At 36.8% G+C, this 20398-nt stretch overlaps 1 non-coding gene across 1 annotated transcript; it reads left to right on the top strand.

The window, feature by feature from the left end:
- Positions 1 to 15066: 15066 nt before the first annotated feature.
- LOC130971034 (small nucleolar RNA R71) lies at positions 15067 to 15170 on the top strand. Its single transcript, XR_009082272.1, has one exon. It is a non-coding gene; the product is annotated as a small nucleolar RNA R71 (small nucleolar RNA).
- Positions 15171 to 20398: the final 5228 nt, after the last annotated feature.

Here is a 20398-nt window from a genome sequence, read left to right as displayed (position 1 = left end):
AATTGAATTAAGATCGAAAGCTTTCTAGCAAATCAAGAGAAAAGAAAGAGGAAGAAGAATGAAAACTATAATTGATCCATCAAATTACAACAGAGCTTCCTAACCTAATGAAAAGGGTTTAGTTGTTCATGGCTCTGTAAATGGAAAATGGCAGAAAAGAATACCTGCTTAGCTAAAAAGTGCAGAAAAGTAAATATACAGAGGGTGGTTCTCCAAAGTGCCAAGCTTCTCTATAGTTCAAAAATACTCCTATATATACTACTCTTCTTGACCTTCTAGTGAGTTCTTCAAGTCTTGGATGTTGGCCTTAGATCTTGAGTTAAAGCAAGTACCATCTTCAGTGGGCTCAACTTGCAGAAAAGTGTGAGTTAGGCATGGGCGTTAGTTAGGACGTTAGTGGTGTTAACGCTAAGTGAAAATGTGGGTTCAAGAACGTTAGTGGCAATCACTTTTCTCACTAACGTTCCAACCCCAAAATGGTCCACGTTAACTTCAACGTTAGTGGCACTAACGTGACCACTAACGTTGCCTCATGATCCTTCGTAAATGTTATTGGGAATCACCTTTTCCAATAACGTTGCATTGTGTCCCCTTTCCCCATGTTAGAGTTCACGTTAACTAGGTTAACGTGGCTCTTAACGTGGGCATGCCTAAGCTTCGAGAGCGTTAGTGACACTTAACTTTGTCACTAATGCTCCAAACGCCCCTCCTCTCCACGTTAGAGTTCACGTTAACTAGGTTAACATGGCAACTAACGTGGTAGTGAATGTCTTCTCCAACGTTAGTGACAAAGGTGAGTGTCACTAACGTTGGCTCATCATGCTTAGCTCCACGTTAACATTCACGTTAGTGGTCTTAACGTGACCACTAACGTGGGCAATGTTGGCTTGATCCAACGTTAGTGACAAAGGTGAGTGTCACTAATGTTGGCATTGTCTTCCCCTTCCACGTTAGAGTTTACGTTAACTAAGTTAACGTGACTCTTAACGTGGCAATTAACGTGGGCTTATGATGGCTTCGCAAGCGTTATTGGTGGTCACCTTTTTCATTAATGCTACAAGCTTGTCCCTATTCCACGTTAGTGGTCACGTTAATTAGGTTAACGTGACTGCTAATGTGGCTTCTTCTTGCTTTCTTTGTCTTGAAATCAAGCAAATAAAGTGTATCAAAGCTCTAGCCCAAGTCATGAGATTATGCATCATCAATTTGTCATTCAATCCTTGCATAATCCTGATGAAATCATGTAAAATTCACAATAGTTGCTTGAATCAAGGTGTAAATGAAATTTCATCCAAAACTTGCTTATTTCCTAAGAAAATGCATGAAACTACCCTAAAACAGTAAGGAAAAGGTCAGTGAAACTGGCCTAGATGCCCTGGCGTCAAGGATTCATATGTTGATAGGTTTTTGTGCAAACTTCACATTTTTGGATTCTACTTTGAGTTTGTGTGTTCTATGATGATTTCAGGTATTTTCTGGCAAGGAAAGCGTAGCAGATGCTGTCAGGATCTAAACTCCATGCATTCAAACGGGCATTTCTGGAGCTGCAGAAGTCCAAATGACGCGTTCTTAATGGCGTTAGAAAGCTAACTTCTAGTATTTTCCAGCAATATATAATTTTCTATGCTTTTCTTTGAAGGAGCCTATCCAAAATTGGAGTTAAATTCCCACTTCTTCCCCCTATCTGGCGTTAGACGCCTGAAAGCGAGAAAGCTAGCGTTGGACGCCCAAAAGCGAGCAAGCTAGCGTTGGACGCCCAAAAGGGAGCAAGCTGGTGTCCAACACCCCAATAAGAGTCATAGGATGAAGAGACATGCCAAGCCTAGCCCAAGCACCCAACCTAAGTGGGCCCAAGAAGTGGATTTTCGCACCTCAAGTCTATTCTATCATATTTTTGTACTTCTTGGTTACCAGGTTATTATAAATAGGAGAAGATCACCCTTGTTTAGGATCTTCTTCTCATACTTTTACTTTCAAACATTATTGTACAGTATGAGTAACTAAACCTCCTAGGTTATAGTTAGGAGCTCTGCTGATTCTTATGGATTAATAATATAACTATTCTATTTCAATCTATGCTTGATTCCATTCTAAGATGTATCTTCATTCCTCATCCTAATGAATTGGGAGTATAACTTGACCATAATCCCTTTTCCACATGGGTTCTTGCGAGTCCTTGATGGGATAGTATTGAACCACAGGCTTGATTATAAATCTCTTAGACGGCTAATCCACGACTTCGTTGGGGACTTGGAGACATTAGTTCAGCCGAGGTACGGGGCGATTAGGACCTTTGTGGTATAGGATAGAATCATGAAGCAGCATTCTCTAATCTGGAAGATCTGACCTTCTTTGTAGCGTTTTGAGTAGGATCAGCAAGGGAATGGACTGTAGGAGCTTCACCTCTGATTAGATTGGATGACCACTGACCTGGCGTTTAATCTGAAGCAGAGAAGATTAATGACCACTGACCTGGCATTAATCATTTACAACCTGCCATGGAATACATCATCAGATGTTGAAGTAGACAGTGAGGAAAGTTGATCCATAAGGAGGAAGCATCTCCGAAGCCTCAACCGTTCTCTTATCACTAATTTCACACCAATTCAGTAACACTTTATTTATTCTGTTTTTATGCGTTTTTTACAACACTTATCTCTTCTAATCGCCTGTCCAAGATCTACAAGATATCCATTGCTTGTTCAATCCGACAATCTCCGTGCGATTCGACCCTCACTCACCTGAGGTATTACTTGGATGACCCGGTGCACTTGCCGATCTACCTGGGCGAAACTTGCGGAGTCAAATTCGTGCACCATGTTTTTGGCGCTGTTACCGGGGATTGTTCGAGTTTGACAAACTATGGGACTATCTTGTTTCTTAGATTAGATACTTTAAGGTTTATTAGCTCTTTTAATTGTGTCTTTTGTTTTCCTGTTCCAAAATTTTTTTCAAAATCCATCTTTTCTTTGTCTTTTGTTTGAGTCTAGTGTCAGTTTCTAAGTTTGGTGTCTCGTCTGTTTTCATCTTTTTCAATTAAACTTTTGAAAATTATTCTTGAGTGTTCTTCTTGGTATTCAAGTTGTTCTTGTTTCTTTTTGTTTTTTGATCTTAAAATTTTTAAATTTGGTGTCTTTTAGTGTTTTTCTTTCTAGTTTTCGAAAAGCTAGTGTCTTTGATTTAAAAATTTTAAGTTTGTTGTCTTTTGGTTGTTTTTCTCTTTCTTCATTAATTCGAAAAAAATAAAAAAATAATTCTTTTATCTTTATGCAAATTTTCAAAAATCTTGTTCCTTTTCTTATCTTGATTTAAAAATTTTCAAGTTTGGTGTTTTCTTGTTAATGAAGTTAAATTTTAAATTTCAAATCCTATCTTATTAAAACTTTTCAAATCTTATCATATCTTTCTTTTAATCTGATTCTTTCATACCTTATCTTTCTTTTAAATTTTAAATTTCAAATCTTTTTTAAAATCTTTACTATCTTTTCAAATTAGATTTTCAAATTTTTTTAATTTTAAACTCTTCTCTCTTAACTTCTTTTTAAATCTTTATCTTATCTTTCTCTTTTAATTTTAAAACATACCTAACTCACTTTTTTTTTTAATTTAAACTTTTTCAATTTCAAATCTTTCTTTCTTCTTTTTCAAAAATCACCTCCTAATTTTCAAATCTTTTTAGTTAATTAGCTTTTAATTTCCTTCTTGCTTTTCGAAATCAACAATTAAATAAAATAAAAACAAAAATATTTTACTTCTAGTTTCCTTTTTTTCTCTTAAAATTCGAAACTCCTACCCCCTCTATTTCAAATTTTCTCTCTCTTCCTCTATCTTTATTCTTCTTTCTTCTTCATATCTCACTGAGAGTTCTCTATACTCTGACATAGAAGCTCCCGTTCTCTTTCTTTCTTTGTTTTCTTTTTCTTGTTTATGAGCAGGAACAGAGATAAAGAACCTCTCTTTGATCCTGATCCTAAACCTGAGAGGACTCTAAGGAGGCATTTACAACAAGTTAAAGTACAACACTCTAGAGAAAACCTCACAGAACTTTTCGAATAAGAAGCTAAAAGTACAAAACATGGCAGCCTGGTAACGCGTACGTGTCACCCACGCGTACGTGTGAATGGTCGATTTTGCCATTTCACGCGTGCGCGTCGCCTACGCGTGCGTGTCGATGACCAATTTTCCATGCAATTCTCTTCAAAGCCATCGAAAACGTTGGTGGCAACATTTGACTCAACGTTTGCACACCAATGCTCTCTTGGTCACGCGTTCGTGAGATTGGTAAAAATGCATGTTCACGCGTACGCGTCATCGACGCGAACGCGTCACTGCAAATTCTCCAACTCCAGTTTTGAAATTTTTATCGTAGGCGTTGCAGGTAATGGTGGTTCACCAACGTTCCCTCCATCGCTGGCACCAAAAATTGCAAAATGTTGCCTGCAACGATGGTGAGCCAACTTTGGCCACCAACGTTGCATTTCACCCTTTCTAGAACGTTGACTAGTAATGTTAGTGAGCCAACTTTGGCCACCAACGTTGCATGGCCCTTCTTCCTCAACGTTTGAGGCAACGTTGGTGAGCCAACTTTGGCCACCAACGTTTCTTCCTCTTCTCCTTTCTATGGCCTTTGCTTGCTTGCTTGCCATTCCTCAGCTTCTTTCCATACTTCTTCCTTGCTTATCTTCACCTATCATCAACCAACATACGCATCAAAGCTTCGCTAGATTCACAAGAATTTGCATCATTCATAACAAACAGGTATATATAGCATAAATCTTATGAAAATGAATCAATTTAACCATGTTTGAATGAATCATGTATGTATGAAACTTCCACCCAAATACTTACTTATTGCTCAAGAAAGTGCATAAAACCTAATAAAAACAAATGAAAAAGGCTAGTGAAACTAGCCTAAGATGCCTTGGCATCACAACACTAAACTTAAATCTTGCTTGTTCCCAAGCAAGCGATAAAACATGAGAAGAATGAATGAAAATGGCGAGGAATATGTGTCCTTATCAAAAAGCAATTGAATTTGATTCATGGGGTTTTATGCAAGATATATTTGCAGCTCAACTTTTATTAGTTTCCAGGTGTGAGATGTCCCTTTAAGTGCTAACTAAGGTGCTGCTATGAAGCCTTTTTATTCTTTGATCCTTGGTATTTGATTTTTGTTTTTCTTTTGCTTAGAAACTTTTTCTTTATTTGCAGCTCAGTGTTCTGTGTTGAGACAGCTCTTTAGATAAGTTTTCAGTCAACACTCCCGATCCAATTGGCTCAACGTGTTGGGTGATGAAGCACCCCTCAAACTTACTAACTCATGCCTCTCCTCTACACATACACACCACAGGCACTTGGCTCACAATTTATCCCTAAGACCTTGATGGCCAGCATTTCTTTGGGTCACTAAATACCTTGTAATTAAGTTATTATTGATGGTTGACTTTTGGTTGATAATCTCGTCTTAGTTAACCCAAGTTACCAAGTGTTAAAACACTCCTTAGAACCTAATCATCCAAGCAGATCCTAGTACAAAGACATCACAGGCATGTATCTTAAGGTTCAAGCTATTGGTGCCTAACTTATTCTTTGTTTCTTTTCTTCTTTCTTGTTTTTTTCTTTCATTCAAGGAGCTTTATTCACTTAGGTTTCACATGCAGTAACTAAGTTCATGCTAAAAAGAGGCATTCTACCCTTTATCTTCATTAGTGGGCTTGCTAAACAATCAATCATATACCACCACTCAACCTTATTTTGTTCCCTACCAATCTTGGACATTTACTCTTTTTGTTTCAAAGCATTTTCTTTTATTCAATTAAAGACAAAGGGAACAAGCATACATTTAAGCAGGCTGAAATTGAAACAGACACTTAGGCTAGAACACTTAAATGAAAATTAAAGAAGCAAACAAACAGAATTCAAACACAGGTGAACTACTCAGCATCGATTACATTCAAACTTCCAATTAAAACCATTCAAAATGATGGTACATCATACCTGGTGCACGAAATTGTGATCATCAACAATGGCACCAATAGACTTGGAGCTCCCAAACGTGAATCACACTTTGTCACAACTTCGCACAACTAACCAGCAAGTGCACTGGGTCGTCCAAGTAATACCTTACGTGAGTAAGGGTCGATCCCACGGAGATTGTTGGTATGAAGCAAGCTATGGTCATCTTGTAAATCTCAGTCAGGTGGATTCTAATGGTTATAATGGTTTTCGAATATAAAAATAAATAAAGCATAAAATAGAGATAGATATACTTATGTAAATCATTGGTGGGAATTTCAGATAGGTGCATGAAGATGCTTTGTTCCTTCTGAATCTCTGCTTTCCTACTGCTGTCATCCAATCATTCTTACTCCTTTCCATGGCAAGCTGTATGTTGGGTTTCACCGTTGTCAATGGCTACCTCCTGTCCTCTCAGCAAAAATGGTCTAAATGCTCTGTCACAGCACGGCTAATCATCTGACGGTTCTCGATCATGTCAGAATAGAATCCAGTGATTCTTTTGCGTCTGTCACTACGCCCAACACTCGCGAGTTTGAAGCTCGTCACAGTCATTCAATCCTTGAATCCTACTCGGAATACCATAGACAAGGTTTAGACTTTTCAGATTCTCAAGAATGCTGCCAATGAATTCTAGCTTATACCACGAAGACTCCGATCTTTCGGATTGGAGGCTAAGAGATACACGTTCGTTCTAAAGTAGAACGGAAGTGGTTGTCAGTCACGCATTCATAGGTGAGAATGATGATGAGTGTCATGGATCATCACATTCATCATGTTGAAGTGCAGCGAATATCTTAGAATAAGAATAAGCATGAATTAAATAGAAAATAGTAGTAATTGCATAAATACTCGAGGAACAGCAGAGCTCCACACCTTAATCTATGGTGTGTAGAAACTCCACCGTTGAAAATATATAAGTGATGGTCCAGGAATGGCCGAATGGCCAGCCCCCAAGGTCTAAGAACTAAACGTCCAAAGATAGATACCAAGATGTCTAAGACAATAGTAAAAAGTTTACAGAAAAAAGTCTTATTGCAGAAATCCACTTCTGGGGCCCACTTTGGTGTGTGCTAGGGCTGAACTTGAGCTTTACACGTGCAGAGGCTTTTCTTGGGGTTCAACGCCAAGTGGTAACGTGTTTTTGCTGTTTAACTCTGGTTTGTGACGTGTTTCTAGCGTTTTACTCTAGAATACAGCATGGAACTGGCGTTGAACGCCAGTTTGTGTCATCTAAACTCGAATAAAGTATAAACTATCATATATTTCTGGAAAGCCCTGGATGTCTACTTTCCAACGCAGTTGAGAGCGCACCATTTGGAGTTTTGAGGCTCCGAAAAATCCATTTCGAGTACAGGGAGGTCAGAATCGAACAACATCAGCAGTCCTTTTTTTAGCCTCCTATCAGATTTTTGCTCAGGTCCCTCAATTTCAGCCCGAAAATACCTGAAATCATAGAAGAACACACAACTCATAGTAAAGTCCAAAAATATGAATTTTGCATAAAAACTAATAAAAACATCCCTAAAAGTAGCTAGATCTTACTAAAAACTACCTAAAAATAATGCCAAAAAGCGTATAAATTATCCGCTTATCAATACCCTCCAAGAAATTGTTTGACTTCCTGCAAAGTTATTGGAAGTTGCTTGTATCCCAAGCACTTGAGAAACAGTTAGCATGCATGTATGCTTGTGATTTTCTGAACTTAAATTGGTGTGTGTACTCCAAACTTAGTTCCTTGCCTAATGTAGCAAATTGAAAACATGTAGAAAACCTCATGTGCTTTTATTAATAAAATAAACTATGAACTAGAAACTAAATTAGTGACTAATTATGCTGAGGGTTACAATGTGTTCTCAATGAAATCTGTGGTGGAACACCAAACTTAGAATTACACATTCACCCTTGAATTACTTTGGTGTGTAACACCAAACTTAGCTCCGTGCAATACAGAGAAATTTACTTAACTCTTTTGTTAAAATAACTAAGAAAGGAAATTTACATCTGGTTGGATTGCCTCCCAACAAGCTCTCCTTTAACGTCATTATCTTGACGATCGGTCTTTGTTAAAGAGGGTTGTAATGTCTTAGGTCCTCTCCTCTTGCAGTGAATCTGTCTCCACTTACCTCTTTGAAAATCTCTACATGCTCCAAAGATAGGACTCTGTTGATTGTGTACACTTGAGGTAATTGAGATAGTATCATTTGAAAATGAGGTGGTATTAGTGGTTGGTGGATCGATATCACTCTATCCCCTGGAGAGAAATATTCAGTAGGGATTTTTTTGTTACTCTAACCTCTTGGCATTTTCTTCCTTCCTTCTTCTGGTGGTTCCTTATTCTTTGTGATCTCTTTATCAGGAGGGATCTTGTTGCTTATCTCATGTGAGAGTTGTGGCCCTAGCTCCTCCTTAATTTCTTCAGTCTGTAGCACCACCTTTACTTCTTTCTTCTCTTTCAAACATGACCTTGGATTCTTTGGGGGTGATTCATTGGGTGCTCCTTTCAGGTTTGTATTTCCAGAACCAACCTTCATGCATTCCTTATGGCCATCCTTTAGGTCTTTTTTCTTTTGTTCAAACTCATGTGAAGGCTTGAAGACATGAAAAGTGAGTTGTTCATCATATATTCTAAATATCAACTCTCCTTACTCAACATCTATGACTGCTCTGGCTGTAGCTAAGAATGGTCTCCTCATAATGATTGGATGAAGATAGCTCTCTTCCATCTCAAGAACAACAAAATTTGCAGGGAAGAAGTACCTCCCCACCTTCACCAGTACATTTTAGACCACTCCTATTGCTTGTTTCTGGGTCTTGTCAACCAATTGGAGAATTACATCTGTGGATTTTAACTCATGGGAGACAGAGGCATTAAATTTATGCTTACTCCAAGATCACAAAACCCTCTATTAATCAGTGTGTCTCCAATGGTACAAGGGATGTGAAAACTCCTTGTATCCTTCTTCTTTGAGGGTAACTCCTTCTGGATAAGGGCACTACATTCTTTATTCATCACTACTATTTGTCCACCATTCAATGGACTTTTCTTGGTTAGCAACTCCTTCATGCATTTGATATATGAAGGCATCTGTTGGAGGGCTTCAATGAAGGGCATATTGATATGAAGAGACTTGAATGTATCTAGGAACTTAGAATACGTCTTCTTCTTCTTACCACCCTTGAGCCTCTGAGGGAATGGTGCCTTTGGCACATAAGGTTTCAGGTTTTCCTTCTCCATTGGCTCCTTTCCTTAAGCAAGGTCAATTCCTTGTTCTTCCGTTTCCAAATTCTTCTTTGAATCTTCTTGGTTGTGCTCTGATGACCTACAAATCTCTTCCTCTGAAATCTCTTCACCTCTTAGAGTGATAGCCTTGCATTCTTTCCATCTCACATTCTTTATTTCTCCTCTTAGATTCTTCTCAGTGTCACTTGGAAAACTGTTAGTAGGCTTAGAAATTTGCCAAAAGAGGTATCCTACTTGAGATTCAAACTTCTTGATGGTGTCTCCCTGGTTCTTTATGTTGGACCTTACTTTATCCTTGAATGCTCTGTTGTCTTGAACCTCCTTGCAAAGGTTTTTAAGCAAGGTCTCAATCTGGGATAGTCTATCCTCAGATGGTGATGGTGGGTTAGAATTGGGGGGTTGAGAATGGTTATTTGGTGCTTGATATGAAGGCTGGTAAGAGTTGTTATTTGGGGGTTAGTATGATCTTTGATTGGTTTGTTGGTAGGTGGAGTTGTTGTAATGGTTGGAGTTGTGAGGTCTATGATCTTGGCTCTGGTTTTGCTGGTTTTCCCACCCTAAGTTTGGGTGGTTCTTCCAACCAGGATTATAGGTCTTAGAGTGTGGATCATAGGCTTGTCTTGATGAGTTTCCAACATAATTGGCTTGCTCCCAATCATATCCTTCATCTGCATTCAACACTTCTTGAGCTGGTGGTTGAATATTGACTACTGCAAGATTCCTCTCCATCTTCTTGGTGAGGTCTACCAATTGCTTAGTGATCAACTTGTTTTGAGCTAGTATTGCATCCATGCGATTCAATTCCATCACACCTCTATTGGTGCTTCTTTCAGAGGCATAGAAGTATTCATTGTTGGCTATAATTTCTATAACATCTATAGCCTCTTCAATTGTCTTCTTCTTATTGAGAGAGTGATGAATCCATATTTTACGATATATTTTGGTTTGATTTGAGTGGATTTCATCACATAAACCCATATTTATTCATCTAAATGACACGCTTTTGAGTTTTCTTCCTAAATTTTGCTTGAAAGTGAAAACAAGCTCTTTTGTACTTAGTTTAGTCAATTTTTATTCACTTTAATCCCATTTGGTGCCTTGATGTATTTGTTAAGTGATTTCAGTTTTTCAAGTCAAGTTTGGGTTGAAAAAGTGAAGAAAGAGTATCTAAAAGGGGAAAAATCATGAAGAAAATGGAGTTTGGAAGCTGCTGCAAAGGTGCGTACACACAGTGATGCGTGCGTACGCACATCGGTGACTTCGTGCAAGGATGCATTGATAAATCTCATTTTTAGGGTTTATCTTGTGTTGAATCTAGAGTTTTTTGTCAACCTTTTCTCACATTTATTCCATGAAATAGCATGGTTTTGTGATTCTTTCCTAATTTGTGCTTAAATGTGAAAACATGCTTTTGGACCCTTAATTTGATGATTTTTATCTTTCTTTGATTCCACTAGATGCCTTGATTCGTTTGTTAAGTGATTTCACATTGAAAAGACTAAGAATGGATCAAAGGAGTGAAGAGGAAAGCATGCAAACTGGAGAACACATGGAAAAACCAAAGATTTGGTTTTATTCATCCACGTACACGCGCAACAGACACATACGCGTAGATTGAAAAAATCTCATGGTCGTGCACGGGTGCTGTACGCGTATGCGTCGGTGCTGGCATGTGATTTTTAAGTGAAATCGTGCCTAGCGAATTCACAGAGGCTGTGGGGCCAAGTTTGGAACCAACTCTGGTGCCAAAATGCTTAAAAGGACCAAGGATTGAAGGGAAAGGCATCATTCAATCATTCTATTGATTACACACACTACACACTTTAGATCTAGTTTTAGTTAGTTCTAGGATTATGTTTAGGTTAGAATTTCTTAGATCTAGGCTTTAATCTTTGCTTTCATCTACTTCTACCTTTCAATTCTATGTTGCTAAATCTTGTTCTTTTTTCTCTTGTTGTAATTTCTTCTATTTTGTTTCTATACTTTGTTGTGGATTTACTCTTGTTCCTTTTATTTTCTTTTAATTCAATTTGATGTAATTCATGTTAACTGTGTTTTCTTTTGTTGTTGTTGTTGATTCTTTGCAATTAGTTGTTGTCAGAATTCATTCTTGTTGTCAATTTACTATGCTTTCCTTTTATGCCTTCCAAGTGTTTGACAAAATGCTTGGAGGGATGTTAGAGTAGAATTTTATGCTCTTGGCTTGGGATGGTAACTTAAGAACTCTTGAGTCACTAATGTCCAAGTAATTGATGATTGGTAGCCGTTAACTCTAGTTCTCACTAATTGGATTAGTGGAGAGCTAGGACTTATAAACTTGGATTGATATAGCTCATTTGAAATTTCTTTACTAATTAGAGGACGATTTAATGGGATTGATCCTTGCAATGATCATGTTGTGGTTAGTGATAAGGATAGAGATCAATGACCACCAAACCTTGCCAAGACCGTTTTATCATTTGATTTTCATTGCCATTTACTTTTCTTGTTTCTCATCCCAAAACCCCAAAATATATAATTCATAACCAATAACAAGAACACTACCCTGCAATTCCTTTGAGAGATGACCCGTGATGGGATATTTTAGGTTGAGACAAGAATCTCTCCCAAAAATAACACCAATCTAACCGGCAAGTATACCGGGTCGCATCAAGTAATAAAAACTCACGGGTGTGAGGTCGATCCCACAGGGATTGAAGGATTGAGCAATTTTAGTTTAGTGGTTGAATTAGTCAAGCGAATCAAGATTTGGTTGATTGAGTTGCAGAATTTAAATTGCATTGAAAGTAAAGAGAGCAATGAGTAAATTGCTGAATCTTAAAGAACAAGAAATTAAATGGCAGAAACTTAAAGAGCAAGTAATGTAAATTGCAAAATCTTAAAGTGCTGGAAATGTAAATGACTTGAATTGTAAAGGGAATTGGGAGTTGGATTTGCAGAAATTAAACAAGGAAAAGTAAAATTGCATCGAACAGAAGGATAATTGGGAATTGGGATTAGATCGTAGTTAAAACAGAAAGGTAAATGAATAAGTAAAGCAAGAGCAGAAAATTTAAAATGTGAGAATTGGATCTCAGGACCCAGAGACTAGAAAACTGAGTCTAGATCTCAATGCCTTCCTAGATCCAACAAGAACAATAGCCAGGAAATTGTAGATTGCAAGGGAAATAGAAGAAGAGCAATTAACAGGAAGCTAAATTCAATTAAACAGTAAATCAAAAGAGAGATCTAAGGTGAGATTGAAACAGAATTCCTTCAATTCTCCAACCCAAGATCCCAGACAAGTGTAATTGAAATTGAAAGCTAAGAGGAAGAGAATGGACTTCTCCTTCCCCCGAAACAAGAAACTAAAGATCACTCTATAACTCAAAACTCAAGGAAAGCTCTCAGCAAAATTCTAAAAAGAGAACTCCCCAAACAAATTGAATTCTAGCCTATTTATACACCTTCTTCAATTGATCTTCAAGCCTTGGTTTGGGCCTTTGCTCTTGATGGAATTGGGTTGAAGGAGGCCTTGGTTGATTGCTCTTGAAATTTGGAAAGAGACCCAAGTGAATCAATTGAACCGGATGTGAGTTTTGCAAAGTTGGGTTTTTAAAGTTAGCCTCAAAGTTAGGGGCTAACTTCATGGCTAACTTTTTTTAGCAGCAAACCCCATTCTCTGCACTTCACGTTTGGGCCAACGTTAGGGGGCTAACTTTGTCCCTAACGTTGGCCTTGCTTTGAGTTGGAGTTGCGCCAACGTTAGCCTCCAAGTTAGGGGCTAACGTTGGCGCTAACGTTGCACACCCTGGAGAACAAAATTTCATGCCAACGTTAGCCTCCAAGTTAGGGGCTAACGTTGGCGCTAACGTTGCTAACCCCTGGGAGCAATTTCTCATGCCAACGTTAGCCTCCAAGTTAGGGGCTAACGTTGGCGCTAACGTGGCTAACCCCTGGGAGCAATTTCAAATCTCCAACGTTAGCCTCCAAGTTAGGGGCTAACGTTAGGGCTAACTTCAATTCCAACTTCAATTATTCCTGGTTCAAGTTCACTTGATTCATTGTCTTCTCTTAGCTTCTAGCCATTCCTTCTCATTTCAATCCTTTTCCAAGCTTTCTTCACCTATCATAAATCAACCAAACACATCAAAGCTATGCTTGAAATCATGAGATGATCATTCTATCCTAATATGCACCAATTATGGCATCAAACCTCATGAAAAAGCATTAATTCACATATGGTTGATTCAATCAAAGGAAGCATGAAAATCTACCTAAATTGGCTTGCTTGTAGCTTAAGAAAGTGCATAATTCAAGTGAAAACAAAAGAAAAAGACTAGTAAAACTAGGCTAAGATGACTTGTCATCAACCCGAAGTTTAAATACTTCGGTTATTAGATTTAATAGGGGTTTATTACTTGTAACAAACAATTTTTTCCATGAAAGGATTCTTGTTGGTTTAGAAACTATACTTGCCACGAGATTTTATTAGTAAAATTCTATACCACACAAAAACCCAATCATCATGCGTACGTATCAATTATTGTGCGTATGCACGATGGGAATTTTGCGCAACCGTGCGTACGCAGCGTAGGACGTGCGTACACACGACTGCATGGATTTTAAGCTCATTAATGCAAATCGCTGGGGGCAAATTCTGGGCCTCTAAAACCCAGTCTAACTCATTTTCTGAAGCTATTTGAGGCCAAAGTGTAGAGGGATGAAGGGGGAGCAATTAGGTTTAGGTTTTTACATGTTTTAATTAGTTTTATAGAGAGAGAAGCTCCTCTCTCTCTCTAGAATTAAGGTTTTTCTAGTTTGATTTTCTTTAATTTTAGTCTTTAATTCTTGTTTTGGTGTAGTTTCATTTATGTTTTCATGTTCTTTTATCTTGTTCTTCTTCGTTTTCCTTATTATTTTATGTTATTTTGTCACTTTTATGTTATGAACACACTTGGTTAATTTTAATTTTAATTAATGCAAATTTATGTTTCCATGTTATTCTTGCTTTCTTTAGTTATTATTGCCATTTTCTTGCTTTTAGTAGTTTAGAATTTATTTTCACTGAAATTTAATGTTATTTTATTTTCATGCACACCAAGTGTTTGACAAAATGCATGGCTTAGTTTTTACTAAGTGTTTCTCCACTCTTGGCTTGGAATTGATGACTTAGGTGATCCTTGAGTCATTGATGTCCATTCTTGTTTGATATATTAGAGTAGTTAGTTGATTTGGTTTCCCTTGACTCTAAGTGACCCACTAGTGTTGACTTAGGACTTAGGGATTAGAATCAACTATGCCTATTTGACTTATCCTCGATGTAGCGTTGAATAAGTAAGATTAACTCTTCATAATCTTCATGTGTTTGTGGTCAATGGCTAGGATAGGTAGCCTTAGCTCTCAATTACTTGCCAAGAGGTTTCTTACATTTGAATTTTCCTTTCCTTGCTTTAATTGCTTTGACTTTTAAATTCTTGCATGTTCATTTATTTTCTTGCTATGTGAATTTCTTGTCTCTTGCCATCAACCTCATTTCCCTCATAGCCAATAATATGACACTTAATTGCAATTCCTAGGGAGAACGACCCGGGATTTAAAACTCCTGGTTATTTGATTTGAATTATGATAATTCTTTGTTGAATCTTTGAATTGAGAGTTAATTGTTGGTCTAGTCTATGCTTGCAATGAGATTCTCTATTTTTGTAAAATTCTAGATCAACATAAATTCTCATATCAGAGAGCCTCCTGAAGTGTGATCTAAGGCCTTCTTTGATTCTTATGACAAACCTTCATAGAAAATATGCAGCTGCACCCATTCATTGAACATGTCAGGAGGGCACCTTCATGTCAATTCCTTGTATCTCTCCCATGTTTCATAGAGAGTTTCACCATCTTGTTGTTTGAACATTTGTACCTCAGCCCTCAATCTATTAACTCTTTGGGGAGGATAAAATCTTGCCAAGAACTTATTCACCACATCTTCCCAAGTTGTCAAACTCTCCTTAGGAAATGACTCTAGCCACTTTACTGCTTTATCCCAGAGAGAGAAGGGAAATAATAGCAGCTTATAGGTATTCGGGTGAACACCATTAGATGTCACAGTATCACATATTGTCAAGAATGTGGTTAGATGTTGATTGGGATCTTCTTCGGCACTTCCTCCAAATGAGCAATTATTTTGAACAAGGGTGATGAGCTGTGGTTTTAACTCAAAATTATTGGCATGAATGGTTGGCTTTAGGATGCTACTCCCATAATTCCCAGGATTGAGATTAATATAGGAACTTAATACTCTTCTCTCCTACCCAACATGGTTACCAGCACCTTCTCCCACATGGTTGTGGACTTCTTCCTCCATAGTAACGCTAGATCTTCTTCCAACTCTTCTTCACCAACTATTCCTTTACCTCTTGCTTCCCTCCTTAGTCTAAGGAAGGTCCTCTCAGGTTCACTATCAAAAGAAGTTGATGTTTCTCCTCTTCTATCTATCATGCACTCAGCAAACACAGCAGACAGCAAGTAGAGAATTCACTTTTGTTAAAAATTATGGTTAGAGTGGTTAGTGCAATTGATCAAACAATTAGTGGATTAGTGTCCTAGAAAGTAAATAAACAAAGAAAAACAACTTAAATTGCTGAGAATAACAGTAAATAGTTGAAATTGAAACAAATTAACAAAAGAAAAGAAAAATGCTCAATCTAGTTATCCTCCAATTTAATTATTGTCAATACAAAATCAATCTCCGGCAACGGTGCCATAAATTTGATACGAAAAAATTTAGTTCTTCCGCAATAACTACCGACAAGTGCACCAGGTCGTATCAAGTAATAAAACTCACAAGAGTGAGGTCGAATCCCACAAGGATTGATTGATTGATCAACATTAATTAGAGGAGTGTTCTAGTTGAACTGAGCAAAATTTGGATCGAGAATTGCAGAATTTAAATTGGCGGGAAAAGTAAATAACAGAAATGTAAATAGCAAAATGTAAATGGCAGAAATTAAATTGCAGAAAGTAAATTGCATAAAACTAAATGGGAGTGGGGTTGATTAGCATAAAAGTAAACACCAGAAATTAAAAAAAAATCAGAGATGGAGAATTCATTGGGCTTAGGAGATGTTACATTCTCTTGATCAAGTTCATTCTCATCTCTTCCTCAATCAATGCATTCATTGATCTCTTGGCAATCTTAGGTGATTGAATCATAATTTCTTGGCAATTCAATCTCTCTAAGCTTGAACAATTGCCCAATTCCTTGATCTAATTTCTCATGGAAAGAGATGAAGTACAATTACTGATTATACCACATGTTTTTCTAGGTCAAAGTATTGGTAGGATTATATGTCACTATATCCATCCAACCCCCAACCCATTCCAACATGAGAAAGCATTTCTAGCATGATTTCCTCATTCCTCTTCCAAGGTTCAGAGGAAATCCAAGTATGAACAATTTCTCTTCCAAGACAATTGTTCAATTAAATGAAGATTGAAAGCTTTCAAGTAAATCAAGAGAAAAGAAAGAAGAAGATGAATAAAAACTATTATTGATCCATTGAATTATAACAGAGCTCCCTAACCCAATGAAATGAGGTTTAGTTCATCATACCTCAATTCAAATCAAAAGAGAGAAAAGTGTAGAAAATAAAGAAAGTACAAAAGGAAAATGATTACGGAGTTCCTAATTTGGGTCCCTGGCATTTTTACCTCCAAACTAACTTAAACTCTATGCTATTTATACACTTTCTTTCGAGTAGACATCCAGGGCTTTCCAGCAATATATAATAGTACATACTTTATTCGAGTTTAGACGACGCAAACCGGCGTTCAACGCCAGTTCCATGCTGCATTCTAGAGTAAAACGCAAGAAACACATCACAAACCAGAGTTAAACACCAAAAACATGTTACAACTAGACGTTTAACTCCAAGAGAAGCCTCTGCACGTGTAAAGCTCAAGCTCAGCCTAAGCACACACCAAAGTGGGCCCCGAAAGTGGATTTCTGCACTTGAACTTATTCCTGTAAACCCTAGTAACTAGTTTAGTATAAATAGAACTTTTTACTTTTGTATTTTCATCTTTGGATTATCTTTTGATCCTTTGATCACGTTTGGGAGCTGGCCATTCGGCCATGCCTGGACCATCACTTATGTATTTTCAACGGTGGAGTTTCTGCACACCATAGATTAAGATGTGGATCTCTGCTGTTCCTCGAGTATTAATGCAATTACTATTATTCTTCTATTCAATTCAGCTTATTCTTATTCTAAGATATTTGCTGCACCTCAACATGATGAATGTGATGATCCGTGACACTCATCATCATTCTCACCTATGAACACGTGCCTGACAACCACTCCCGTTCTACCTTAGATCGAGCGCGATTGAGCGCGTGTCTCTTAGCCTCCATTCCGAAAGATCGGAGTGTTCGTCGTATAAGCTAGAATTATTGGCGGCCATTCCTAAGATCCAGAAAGTTTAAACCTTGTCTATGGTTTTCCGAGTAGGATCTGAGATAGGATGACTGTGACGAGCTTCAAACTCGCGAGTGTTGGGCGTAGTGACAGACGCAAAAGAATCACTGGATTCTATTCCAACATGATCGAGAACTGACAGATGATTAGCCATGCTGTGACAAAGCATTTGGACCATTTTCACTGAGAGGATGGGAAGTAGCCATTGACAACGGTGACGCCCTACATACAGCTTGCCATAGAAAGGAGTAAGAATGATTGGATGAAAGCAGTTGGAAAGCAGAGATTCAGAAGGAACAAAGCATCTCCATACACTTATCTGAAATTCCCACCAATGATTTACATAAGTATCTCTATCTCTATTTTATGCTTTATTTATCTTTATATTCGAAAACCATTATAACCATTTGAATCCGCCTAACTGAGATTTACAAGATGACCATAGCTTGCTTCATACCAACAATCTCCGTGGGATCGACCCTTACTCACGTAAGGTTTATTACTTGGACGACCCATTGCACTTGCTGGTTAGTTGTGCGAAGTTGTGACAAAGTATGATTCACGTTTGAGAGCTCCAAGTCTTTGGCACCATTGTTGATGATCAGAATTTTGTGCACCAAGTTTATGGCGCCGTTGCTAGGGATTGTTTGAGTTTGGACAACTGACGGTTCATCTTGTTGCTCAGATTAGGAAATTTTCCTTTATTTTATTTTCCAAAAGTTTTCAAAAAAATCTTTCAAAATTTTATTTCCCAAAATAATTTTTGAAAAAATACAAAAAAATAATAAAATCATAAAAACTAAAAATATTTTTGTGTTTCTTGTTTGAGTCTAGTGTCAATTTTTAAGTTTGGTGTCAGTTGCATGTTTTTAAAAAATTTGTTCATTTTTCAAAAACTCATGCATGGTGTTCTTCATGATCTTCAAGTTGTTCTTGGTAAGTCTTCTTGTTTGATCTTCATATTTTCTTGTTTTGTGTCTTTTGTTGTTTTTCATATGCATTTTTGCATTCGTAGTGTCTAAACATGAAAAATTTCTAAGTTTGGTGTCTTGCATGTTTTTCTTTTCTTGAAAATTTTTCAAAAATAAATCTTGATGTTCATCATGATCTTCAAAGTGTTCTTGGTGTTCATCTTGACATTCATAGTGTTCTTGCATGTTTTCTTTGTTTTGATCTTAATTTTTCATGTTGTGAGTCATATTTGTGTTTTTCTCTCTCATCATTAAAAATTCAAAAAATAAAAAAATATCTTCTCCTTATTTTACTCATAAAATTCGAAATCTTTGGGTTGACTTAGCCAAAAATTTTTAAAATTAGTTGTTTCTTGTTAGTCAAGATTTCAATTTTAAAAATCTTATCTTTTCAAAATCTTTTTCAAAAATTAAATCTTTTTCATTTTTCTTATTATTTTTCGAAAATTTTAAAAAGTGATTTCAAAATCATTTTCTTAATTTCATTTCAAAATTTCGAAAACTTTACTAATAATTAATGTGATTGATTCAAAAATTTGAAGTTTGTTACTCTCTTGTTAAGAAAGGTTCAATCTTTAAATTCTAAAATCATATCTTTTAGTTTCTTGTTAGTCAAGTAATCAATTTTAATTTTAAAAATCAAATCTTGTTAATTTCCTTTTTAAATCTTTTTCAAAATATCTTTTCAATCATATCTTTTTTCAAAATCAATTTCAAAAATCTTTTCTAACTTCTTATCTTTCCAAAATTGATTTTCAAATATTTTTCAACTAACTAATTGACTTTTTGTTTGTTTCTCATCTTTTTCAAAACCACCTAACTACTTTTCTCTCTCTAATTTTTGAAAATTTCCTCACTCTTTTTCAAAATTCTTTTAATTAACTAATTATTTCAAATTTTAATTTTAATTGTATTTCTTCTCTCAATTTTTGAAAATCACTAACTATTTTTCAAAAACAATTTTCAAAAACTTTTCTCTCTCATCTCTTTCTATTTATTTATTCATCTACTAACACTTCTCTTCATCTAAAAATTCGAACCCTCTCTTCTCCTTTGTGTTCGAATTTTTCTCCTCCCTCTTCTATTCTTTTCTTCTTCTACTCATATAAAGGAATCTCTCTACTGTGGTAAAGAGGATCCCTATTATTATTTTCTGTTCCCTTCTTTTTCATATGAGCAAGAGCAAGGACAAGAACATTCTTGTTGAAGCAAATCCTGAACTTGAAAGGACTCTAAAGAAGAAACTAAGAGAAGCTAAAATACAACAATCCAGAGAAAACCTTACAGAAATTTTCGAAAAAGAAGAGGAGATGGCAGCCGAAAATAATAACAACAACAATAATGCAAGGAGGATTCTTGGTGATTATACTACACCTACTTCCAATTTTTATGGAAGAAACATCTCAATCCCTGCCATTGGAGCAAACAATTTTGAACTGAAGCCTCAACTAGTTGCTCTAATGCAACAGAACTGCAAGTTTTATGGACTTCCATCAGAAGATTCCTATCAATTTTTAACTGAATTCCTGCAGATCTGTGATACTATTAAGACTAATGGAGTAGATCCTGAAGTTTACAGGCTCATGCTTTTCCCCTTTGTTGTAAGAGACAGAGCTAGAACATAGTTAGACTCACAACCTAAAGATAGCATGGACTCTTGGGATAAGCTGGTCACGGCCTTCTTGGCCAAGTTCTTTCCTCCTCAAAAGCTGAGC

Source organism: Arachis stenosperma, chromosome 3, assembly GCF_014773155.1.
Source record: "Arachis stenosperma cultivar V10309 chromosome 3, arast.V10309.gnm1.PFL2, whole genome shotgun sequence".
NCBI lineage: Eukaryota > Viridiplantae > Streptophyta > Magnoliopsida > Fabales > Fabaceae > Arachis > Arachis stenosperma.
Note: the sequence above shows the minus strand (reverse complement) of the source record. Positions and strands in the feature narration are given on the sequence as shown.